At 35.2% G+C, this 12585-nt stretch overlaps 1 non-coding gene across 1 annotated transcript; it reads left to right on the forward strand.

The window, feature by feature from the left end:
- The first annotated feature begins 12152 nt into the window (after positions 1–12152).
- Positions 12153–12234, forward strand: Trnas-gcu (transfer RNA serine (anticodon GCU)). Its single transcript has one exon. It is a non-coding gene; the product is annotated as a tRNA-Ser (tRNA).
- The last annotated feature ends 351 nt before the right edge of the window (positions 12235–12585 follow it).

Consider the following 12585-nt stretch of genomic DNA (forward strand, 5'->3'; position numbering starts at 1 on the left):
TCTGAGCACCTCCTTGTAGCGCCACCTGTCGCCTTTTGATTAAATTTCTGAATGAAACTTTGAGACTGCTTTAAATAATTTCGATAAGATTATTAAAATTACTCTCGGCACACTTTTTTCAGACGAGTCCCTAGTTATTATAATAAGTACCTACTTGATCTATTGATCCTTTTCACACTTTATTGTCTAGTCTCAAAATGATACTTAAACGTAAATTATTTATTATTAAAAATAATTAAATATAATACAATGTATAAATGTAACTTTCCGGTTGTCCTAATACCTACCAGATAATAATAAAAACAAAAAAAATACAACTTATCCGATAATTAATGAAACAAATGAATGTTCAACCTATTTACCAACCTTCTGGGTACTTACCATCCATATAAATTCACACAATCATTATTTATTATTATTATTGTATTTTTTCTGCCCTATTACATTAAACGTAAGAGTTTCATGTGATATTTAGATAGCGATTTAGCTCTGAAGACTGGTAAATAGAATTTAAGTATGGTTCATGATTTCATTTTCTTTACGCTGTTAGTATGTATGTTAACTGTAGTATGTATGTATACTTAATAATGAACCTCCAAGTCTATGATCCTTAAGTATTTTAAGTACACTACATTGTACTTTAAATCCATTTGTACATGTGACTGTTTGTGTTCTAAATAAATAAATAAAATGATGTCGGTATTACTAGTACAATTATTTCTGTATTTTTTTGTACATAATTCTTTCCGATCTATTAGAAACAAGCTAGGCTTGAACTCTCGATTTCTTTTTTATTTGACAAGATAATGTTTAAGGAATAATTGACATAACTCTAGTTGGTTTTATAAATGAAATAAAAAATAAAATAAAATAAAGATATCCCAGATTGATGTCGGATCTACATGGGCTTCACGTATGAAATATTCTCTGGCGATGCTCTGGCTTCCAATGGCGATGATTCTATGGAACTTAATTTCCATCGGCTTGTCTATTTCAACAAGTCTTATAAAAGTAATGTACCTAGGTAATTAAATTTGCTGCAGCTTAGACTAGCTTGATGCCATAGCAATAGTATTTATTTATTTTATTTATTTAAACTTTTTTGTACAGTTATAAGTACACAGTTAAAAAGGCGGACTTAATGCCAAACGGTATTCTACCAGTCAACCTTCCTCAGTCTCTGTGGTATCTGTGTAACAATTTAACAAATAATTAACTAATTATCATTAAATAACGTTATAAGTAGATACATATATACCTGTGGTACCCGTGACTTCAATCAAGCAATCTCATTGCGTTTGGGTTTGATAGAAATTTTAGAATCATCTCGATGTGCGGTAGATGATTGTTGGTCGGAACGTAATAGTCGGCGACAAAAGCTTGTATCATTTATATTGACAGAAAAGTTTTTAACTAACTTGAAAAGAAAAGGAGTGAGTACCTCTCAGCTTGTTTGAATATATTTTTTTCGATAACTTTGCTTTGCCATTTTGAGACTAATAGACCGATTTCTTTTTAATTTTGTTTTAAAATATATCCCATAACGCGGGCCTAGAGAAATCCTGGTCTGACAGAAACAGGTCAGTTAGGTTGTGTTGTCGGGTGTCAGACCGTCAACATCTCCAGCATCTCCTGAGGATGCCTCGTAGAGAGGCGAAACACGTGTCGAGTCTTGTACTTTTGGTGATGGGTTGTTATATTTATTTGCGTATTTATTTTTGCGGTGGGAGGGTGAAAACATTAATTGCATGTAAACATACGCAAGTAAGTATAACGGGTTAGCACTGATTGACTAACACGTTATTTTCTCGCGGATTAGCAAAGTAATATTTCTTGCTTTAATTTGTACTTTCTTTGTTCAAAATTATTACCTACTTTATGTTTAAGATAGTCTTAACTATAAAAACGGCTTTACAACATGCTGGCTGTAGAAACTGTTGAAACTACGTAGGTAGGTAGGTACTTTTCTTAGCGTCGTCTCTTTGCAAAATGTAAGGTTATTGTGTTAATAACAATACGTCCTTCAATCGGTCCCCAAACGCACCGAAAGTTGTTACAAATTAGCCTGACAACCATCTAAGAACAATGTCATAGGGCATTTAATTGTTTGCGTTGTAATTTGGGGCCATTTATGAATGGAACCGAGACGAATCGACGAACGCGTCGCTAGGCAACGCGTCCCTTAGTCGGGGACGACATATCTATTACCAAAAGGTTCTAAGTCCCCTACGGTTTGTACGCAATCACTCCTTATTCTTCTGAATGGTGGCTGATGCCTGACGCCCAGAGCTCAAACGTGAAACATGGATACAAAAAATGTAATTTGGTATTAATTAAGTATGTATCTTCTCAGGAAGTTCGGCCTGCGATAGTTTTGGAGTTTTTTCAACGTATGTAAATACCTATGTACACGTAACAAGGACAGTCGCCATCAGATATATTGAAGCGGCTAAGGTGCTCACAAATATCTGAACACTCCTCTATTGTCGGGGAGCTAGAGTGCGTGTTCAGATATTTTTGAGCAGCAGCGGCCGCTGGGATATATCTGATTGCGACTGTACATAAGTAGGTATGTATAGAAAATAGTATGATAGGACTAATAGGACGGTAGGTAGGTAATAAAAATAAATTATTTCACATTACCTCTCTAACACAAGTTGAAAATATACACTAAACCTACTTCCTAAAAAAATGTGAAATGAAACATATTGAATATTGATATCAGCGCCACCTATGGGCGAAGTTAATAATGTTCGTCATATATTCGCATAAGTAAAGCGCACTTGTACTCAAAGCGCCTCTAACCCTAACCCCCCCCCCCCCCCCCCCCTTGAACAGCTATGGCAACCTTACTCACCGACAGGAACACAACACCACACCTACCTACACCGCACCTATTTCGAGTGTAGTTTTGTACGTATAAAATGCGTGTACGGTACGTATGGTAACGGACCTAGTCTTGCTTAAACAGACTTTTATCGTGTTGTGGGGTAAGTACTAGACCACCACGTTCCTCGCGTCGACCCAGTATTTTGCCACGGCTCATAGGAGCCTACTGGGGTCCGCTTGGCACCTAATCCCGAGAATTGGCGTAGGCACTAGCTTTTACGAAAGCGACTGCCATCTGACCTTCCAACCCAGAGGATGAACTAGGCCTTATTGGGATTCCCCCCGATGGTTGCCCACCTTGTCGTGGTGGAGGGGCTTAGTAGCCGTGGCTTGGTCTCCCACGGTGAAGCGAAGAGGCAACCAGGGCCGGCCTGTTTGAGGTGCTTATTGGGATTAGTCCGGTTTCCTCACGATGTTTTTTCTTCACTGAAAAGTGACTGGTAAATACCTATCAAATTATATTTCGTACGTAAGTTCCGAAAAACTCATTGGTATGAGCGGGGGTTTGATCCCGCGACCTTCGGATTGCAAGTCGCACGCTCTTACCGCTAGGCTACCAGAGCTTCTAAGCATAGGCCATTATACCACGATTGTATAAAATACTATTATTTAATCATGACGAATATTCTAGTTTTAAGGAAGTAAATTGGCGGATTAAAAAGATATATCATAATAACTTTGCCTACCACTATACAATAGAACAACTGGTGCTGACGAGGTTTATACATAAATAATGATATGTTGCCCCCTATCGATAACCATTTAAAACCAAAAGGGCATAAATACTAGTGAGTGCCATTGTCGTCGTTTATGAACCAGTTAGTGACGAAGCCGAACCAGTATAAGAAAGATCTCTAATTTTTTATACCCTGATGGTGACAAATAAGACAAGATGCCAATCGTTCACGCTCCGTAGTGTAGCGTAATAAACTCTATCACTCTTCCGTATTAGTGCGACAGAGATAGTTGCGCTTCGTTCGCTACGGAGTTCAGACAACTAGGTACTCAATAGGTGCACGAAAGTGCACTATATCGTCTGTATGAGCAGGTTATGGGGACGTAATCCGAGAAAAGGGAGTCATAGCTATCCAATAACATTAAAAATGTCTAGGAACTACACGTAATCTGAGAGAGCATTCTGATGTCCTACCGCGAAAACTAAAAATCGAAATTTCTTTACTCATCGTATACTCAATTGACTCCGCGACGATCGTCAAGCCAAGCGATTGTAATGACACCGGAGTTATGCCCTTTGGGCCCTATTCCACAAGGCAGTACGGAGTGCTGTAGACGTCGCACAAATCAATGTAATGCCCTGAACCGAACCGATCTAAATGAGAGCTCCGTCTAGACGGCATTGATGCTGAGCCGGCCTTCTGGTTCCTAGATTTATTTAATTAATCCTATTAAAAAGGAGGTAGAAAAAGCACCTTGGCTATAAAAAATGAAGAAGCTACTAGCTAGAAATACATATTATATATAATATAAGAGACTAAATAGCCATAGTTAAGTTACACCATATTTAAGTAATATAAAAAAAAAAAATGATTTTTTTCTTTTCTAAATGTAGAAGCTGGTTGTTATATTACGATAAGAATATCTGCATAAACTGCTTTCTGACATATTTACGAGTTATACAATGTGTACGGCAAATAGAGGGGTTTTTAGTGGGTACACCATGGGTAGGGAGTCCCACATAACCACCGGGGCCCGTCCCAACGCCTCGGTGGTATGCGTAACGCATTTTCCCCTCTTTTAAAAAAAAAAAAAAAGGTTAGGTGTTGTTAAGAGTTCCGGCTGCGTTTTCATAAGTACCATGTAAGTCGATAAAATAACGTTTCTAGTAACAATACTATTAGTTTGTATCTAATAGTAATAGATCAACAACTTATTTGAAAGTATCTACAAACGTGCTTTGGTGTTCTATTGCTCCAAAACTTTTAATAATCTTGTTAGTAAGTAATATTGCATAGGTTGCTAATGTTATCTTGCCAAGTTAGGTAGAGACGAAGACGCAAGTTAATATAATAAAAGAAATATAATTTGTATGTCATTAAAAACCGACGTCAAAAAGTAGGGGAAACTTTCGTAAATCGTACTTGTTTCTAAATCGTACCCTATCAAGTTCTCCCTTTGTAAAACAATAGTGGCGACGCGAGTGCTAGAAAATGGAACTTTTATTCGCCATGTGACCCGAGCAACGACTCGACTCCACGCTTTCTTTAAAATTATTCTAAAAGTAAGTAATTTTGCTGTTCTCTTGTAATGTTTTTCGTTGATTCATGAGGTTTTCAATTTCGATCATGGTGATTTATGTAACTCGGGAGTTTCTTGATTAATTTTATACTTATTTACGTTTTAAATGACTATTTTGTTACCTAGCACAATTAAAATCGATAGTTATCTTGGGCCCAATTCATACTCGTCACTTTGTCCTATTTCGTACCAGTATTTTGTGCACACAGTGTGAAACCTGGATTCACGAACTTTAAGTTTGAGTTGACAAAAATATTCGTAATTTGTGATGATTGCAAAGAATTTAAAAAATGCAAAGGATTTGTTGTGTAATTTTCATTCTGATAATGAACTCCCCAATCCATAAATAACATATATTTTTACCCAAATTGTTAATTAAAAGCACCCTCAAGAAATACTACTGAAGTTTAAACTTACCTACCCATGTTTTCTTTTAATTGCACATGTATTTTACTTTCCTCGTATTAGAAATGAAAAGTCTACTTTTGTCTTTAACTCGGGTGAAAGGCACTATTTCAGTGTCGGAGTATTGGCTACCTCGACAGATATGGGTGCTTTTCTTCCCTTGGTTAACAATCTATAATTTGACGATCACGTTTTTTGAAATTGGTTAAAATTTGCCAGCTGTCTCGTGTCACCTTCACCTTACCTACTCCACTTCATCTTTAGTTCTAAGTCGACATGAAGTTATTCAAATTATGCGACGCGCTTCTGAAAAGCAAAGTAACTAAGTTAAAACATAAAACTTGAAAAATTGAGTTGAAAGTTGTTTCTGTTTGCTCGTCATTTGTACAGACAAATGTATTTGTGTAGGTACAGATCTACACACATATTACACATATATACAGTGTATAAATTAATCTACATACCATAAAATGTATCCGTGTAATCATTAATTAAGAAGTTTTTTTTAATTTCACTTAATTATGACCCCATAATTATTTTTTGTAAATTTTCCGAGTAGCAATGTATGTATCTACTACTACTATCACTATCAACTGCTAACATTACGAGACATAACCACAGAATAACTAATAGTACTACCGTAACATAACATGACATGACATTACGAGCTTTTTAGGGTTCCGTAGCCAAATGGCAAAAAACGGAACCCTTATAGATTCGTCATGTCCGTCTGTCTGTCCGTTTATGTCACAGCCACTTTTTTCCGAAACTATAAGGACTATACTGTTCAAACTTGGTAAGTAGATGTATTCTATGAACCGTATTAAGATTTTCACACAAAAATAGAAAAAAAAAAACAAAAAAATTTGGGGGTTCCCCATACTTAGAACTGAAACTCAAAAATTTTTTTTCATCAAACCCATACGTGTGGGGTATTTATGGATAGGTCTTCAAAATTGATATTGAGGTTTCAAATATATTTTTTTTCTAAACTGAATAGTTTGCGCGAGAGACACTTCCAAAGTGGTAAAATCTGTGTCGTCGTCCGTCCCCCCTGTAACCTCCAAAATAAGAGAATGATAAAACTAAAAAAAATATATATGATATACATTACCATGCAAACTTCCACGGAAAATTGGTTTGAACGAGATCTAGTAAGTAGTTTTATTAAAACATCATAAAATTAAAAAAAAAATCATCAAACCCATACGTGTGGGATATCTATGGATAGGTCTTAATGTTGTAAATGATATTGAGGTTTCTAATATAATTTTTTTCTAAACTTTATAGTTTGCGCGAGAGACACTTCCAAAGGGGGAAAATTGTGCCCTCCCCCCCCCCCTGTAACTTCTAAAATAACCTAATGATAACACTATAAAAAATATATGATATACATTACCATGCAAACTTCCACCGAAAATTGGTTTGAACGAAATCTAGTAAGTAGTTACCTACGTCATAAATGGTACGGAACCCTTCATGGGCGAGTCCGACTCGCACTTGGCCGCTTTTTATAGTAACTGTAAAGCATAGTTATTTATTAGGTACGTTTATGAAAAGAATATTGAATTATTTTTCAAAAGCAAAGCGTTTTTCATTAAAAAGACTCGTCAATTCGCTTACCTTATTTCTAATACTAAAAAAACGAAGAATAGTTAGCTACGTACATCTTTTTTACCCATTAAAGGTACTCGTAGGTACGTACTTATAGTACTACACTTATATATAAATAATAAAGCAAGTAACTTCTTTCTTCTTCTGTTTGTTTTATTAACATCAGTGGGTATGTGAATATTAAATTACGTTTATAAATAAATATACACACCGTGGGCCCATATAACCCGACAGATTTTATATGTGTATTCTTGACCGCATTTAGAGACATTAAAGTTTCAAAGGAAACTCGCAAAATTTATCTGGAAATAAAGAAACTTTACTTGCTTATTCTAATGTATTTTTCGTCAAGATAGAAAAACCAAACACACATTGAAATTGACCAAAAGTTATATAAAACTTTTTCCTCCTTATGACCTCAGCAATGCGTGGTTAAAATCTGTCAGGTATATGGGCAGGTCGGTAGGTTGAGAAATTTCACGACCTTGGTAACAATATTTTTAACCGACTTCAAGATTTCAAAAGAGGAGGTTATCAATTCGGTTGTAATAGTATGTTTTTGTTTAATGTTTGTTACTCCATAACTCCGTCATTTCTGAATCGATTTTGAAAATTATTTTTTTGTTTGAATTTATATATATACACATTGGTTCCGTTTTTGTCAAAGCTCAGTTCTGATGATGGGATGCATGAGGAATCGAGGGAACTCTTCAAATGTGAAAGGCATACATATAGTGATTTTTGTATTTTCTGTAACAAATCAAGCATTTACATTTAAAAAAGAGACATTTGATAAAGTGGAACTGCAGAATGGAACTCTTCAACGACGCATAGTACACTTTTGGCGATTTCTCCTCTTCGCTGTGTTTGTTTAGTAAATTAAAATTTCAAAACAATTTTTTGTCAATTTCGACTTCTGACGATGGGATCCACGAGGAATCGAGGGAACTCTTCAAATATGAAAGGCATACATATAATGATCTTTGTATTTTCTTTGAAAAATCAAGCTTTTACATTTTAAAAAGTGACATTTGATGAAGTGGAACTGCTGATGATGATCAGAATGGTACTCTTCAACGTCGCATAGTAAACGTTTGGCGATTTGTCCTTTTCGCTGTGTTTGTTAAGCAAATTAGATTTTCAAGACAAATTTTTGCCAAGTTCGGGTTCTGACGATGGGGTCCATGAGGACTCGAGGGAACTCCTCAAACATAAAAGGCATATATATAGTGATCTTAGTATTTTCATTAACAAATCAAGTATTTACATTTATAGAAGTGACATTTGATGAAGTGGAACTGCTGATGATGAACAGAACGGAACTCTTCAATTATGCATAGTTCACGTTTGGCAATTTGTTCTCTTTGCCGAGCAGTTAGGTTTTCAAGGCACATTTTTATATTTCTATCCTGTTTAGTTTTTTTTTATAATTATCTGGTGCTTTATTTCATGCATGGTGTGAAATAATTTATCTTAAATACAGTCGAATACCCTAATATAGGGCAAATGCAGTGGCAAAAAAAAAACAAGTTACTTCCTTTTCTACTCAATTAGGCGTAGGACGCTGTCTTTTTAATTTCATTGTATGAAACCTAAAATCAACAATAATTGTTCTTTCACCGGGAGACCGTTTTTTTTAAACCGTTTCATTGAAGTCTGTTTTTTTTTTAATTATGTTATATCAAGTAAAGTCGGAGTGTCTCCTAATAGCCGTTCAGAGTCAGCCCGTGTCCTTGTTATAAATTCCTAAACACTGTCTCTGCTCTGAGCACCTCCTTGTAGCGCCACCTGTCGCCTTTTGATTAAATTTCTGAATGAAACTTTGAGACTGCTTTAAATAATTTCGATAAGATTATTAAAATTACTCTCGGCACACTTTTTTCAGACGAGTCCCTAGTTATTATAATAAGTACCTACTTGATCTATTGATCCTTTTCACACTTTATTGTCTAGTCTCAAAATGATACTTAAACGTAAATTATTTATTATTAAAAATAATTAAATATAATACAATGTATAAATGTAACTTTCCGGTTGTCCTAATACCTACCAGATAATAATAAAAACAAAAAAAATACAACTTATCCGATAATTAATGAAACAAATGAATGTTCAACCTATTTACCAACCTTCTGGGTACTTACCATCCATATAAATTCACACAATCATTATTTATTATTATTATTGTATTTTTTCTGCCCTATTACATTAAACGTAAGAGTTTCATGTGATATTTAGATAGCGATTGAGCTCTGAAGACTGGTAAATAGAATTTAAGTATGGTTCATGATTTCATTTTCTTTACGCTGTTAGTATGTATGTTAACTGTAGTATGTATGTATACTTAATAATGAACCTCCAAGTCTATGATCCTTAAGTATTTTAAGTACACTACATTGTACTTTAAATCCATTTGTACATGTGACTGTTTGTGTTCTAAATAAATAAATAAAATGATGTCGGTATTACTAGTACAATTATTTCTGTATTTTTTTGTACATAATTCTTTCCGATCTATTAGAAACAAGCTAGGCTTGAACTCTCGATTTCTTTTTTATTTGACAAGATAATGTTTAAGGAATAATTGACATAACTCTAGTTGGTTTTATAAATGAAATAAAAAATAAAATAAAATAAAGATATCCCAGATTGATGTCGGATCTACATGGGCTTCACGTATGAAATATTCTCTGGCGATGCTCTGGCTTCCAATGGCGATGATTCTATGGAACTTAATTTCCATCGGCTTGTCTATTTCAACAAGTCTTATAAAAGTAATGTACCTAGGTAATTAAATTTGCTGCAGCTTAGACTAGCTTGATGCCATAGCAATAGTATTTATTTATTTTATTTATTTAAACTTTTTTGTACAGTTATAAGTACACAGTTAAAAAGGCGGACTTAATGCCAAACGGTATTCTACCAGTCAACCTTCCTCAGTCTCTGTGGTATCTGTGTAACAATTTAACAAATAATTAACTAATTATCATTAAATAACGTTATAAGTAGATACATATATACCTGTGGTACCCGTGACTTCAATCAAGCAATCTCATTGCGTTTGGGTTTGATAGAAATTTTAGAATCATCTCGATGTGCGGTAGATGATTGTTGGTCGGAACGTAATAGTCGGCGACAAAAGCTTGTATCATTTATATTGACAGAAAAGTTTTTAACTAACTTGAAAAGAAAAGGAGTGAGTACCTCTCAGCTTGTTTGAATATATTTTTTTCGATAACTTTGCTTTGCCATTTTGAGACTAATAGACCGATTTCTTTTTAATTTTGTTTTAAAATATATCCCATAACGCGGGCCTAGAGAAATCCTGGTCTGACAGAAACAGGTCAGTTAGGTTGTGTTGTCGGGTGTCAGACCGTCAACATCTCCAGCATCTCCTGAGGATGCCTCGTAGAGAGGCGAAACACGTGTCGAGTCTTGTACTTTTGGTGATGGGTTGTTATATTTATTTGCGTATTTATTTTTGCGGTGGGAGGGTGAAAACATTAATTGCATGTAAACATACGCAAGTAAGTATAACGGGTTAGCACTGATTGACTAACACGTTATTTTCTCGCGGATTAGCAAAGTAATATTTCTTGCTTTAATTTGTACTTTCTTTGTTCAAAATTATTACCTACTTTATGTTTAAGATAGTCTTAACTATAAAAACGGCTTTACAACATGCTGGCTGTAGAAACTGTTGAAACTACGTAGGTAGGTAGGTACTTTTCTTAGCGTCGTCTCTTTGCAAAATGTAAGGTTATTGTGTTAATAACAATACGTCCTTCAATCGGTCCCCAAACGCACCGAAAGTTGTTACAAATTAGCCTGACAACCATCTAAGAACAATGTCATAGGGCATTTAATTGTTTGCGTTGTAATTTGGGGCCATTTATGAATGGAACCGAGACGAATCGACGAACGCGTCGCTAGGCAACGCGTCCCTTAGTCGGGGACGACATATCTATTACCAAAAGGTTCTAAGTCCCCTACGGTTTGTACGCAATCACTCCTTATTCTTCTGAATGGTGGCTGATGCCTGACGCCCAGAGCTCAAACGTGAAACATGGATACAAAAAATGTAATTTGGTATTAATTAAGTATGTATCTTCTCAGGAAGTTCGGCCTGCGATAGTTTTGGAGTTTTTTCAACGTATGTAAATACCTATGTACACGTAACAAGGACAGTCGCCATCAGATATATTGAAGCGGCTAAGGTGCTCACAAATATCTGAACACTCCTCTATTGTCGGGGAGCTAGAGTGCGTGTTCAGATATTTTTGAGCAGCAGCGGCCGCTGGGATATATCTGATTGCGACTGTACATAAGTAGGTATGTATAGAAAATAGTATGATAGGACTAATAGGACGGTAGGTAGGTAATAAAAATAAATTATTTCACATTACCTCTCTAACACAAGTTGAAAATATACACTAAACCTACTTCCTAAAAAAATGTGAAATGAAACATATTGAATATTGATATCAGCGCCACCTATGGGCGAAGTTAATAATGTTCGTCATATATTCGCATAAGTAAAGCGCACTTGTACTCAAAGCGCCTCAAAGCAAACTGCCTAGATGGCGTTACAAGGTGTTTAAACGGATGGTTTGATGTCAAGTTTCTTTTTATTATGGGAGCGTAGACATTCACAATAAATTGCTTTTATATGATAAACAAATATTATGGATAAAACAGTAGCAATATGACCTAGTATAAATCATCAAAAATATTCCCTTGACGTACCTCTACTTGCCTTTACTACAGTAACGTTCTAATGTCGGCACTTGTCGCTAGATATCACTAGAAGTTACTTACTCTTACATGCTCATTTGAATTTATAATAAAATAACGTTATATGTGGTGCTGTTTTGTTAATATCTAATGTTAACAACATTATTAAGTGTCATATTAGCTACTATAAAATATAATTTATTTTAAAGAAATAGTAATGGTAGTGATCCTAAAATTTGCCCTCTTGGTCATATGACGAGGTGGCCGAGTGGTTAAGGCGTTGGACTGCTAATCCAATGTGCTCTGCACGCGTGGGTTCGAATCCCATCCTCGTCGATATTTTTTTGTATGTCCATGTCTTAAACAGTTTGATTATTATATATTTTGTTCAATGTTCAGTAGAAAGGTATAGACGTAGTAGACAGGCATATTACGTTTTTTATTGAATAGAATATTTTTTTTGAACAAAGCTCGAGAACGGCACAACAAGTTTATGTTCTAAATATGTAAGTATAATCGAATAATGTGCGACACCTTGTTGATGTTCTATTTTTATTTTACATTTCGATAGTTACATATAAGGAACAGATTGGCTGTGACATAGGTAAAAACCGGCCAAGAGCATGTCGGGCCACGCTCAGTGTAGGGTTCCGTAGTTACTCTTCCGTCACAATAAGCTAAATTGGA

This window comes from Cydia pomonella, chromosome 6, assembly GCF_033807575.1.
Source record: "Cydia pomonella isolate Wapato2018A chromosome 6, ilCydPomo1, whole genome shotgun sequence".
NCBI classification, from domain to species: domain Eukaryota; kingdom Metazoa; phylum Arthropoda; class Insecta; order Lepidoptera; family Tortricidae; genus Cydia; species Cydia pomonella.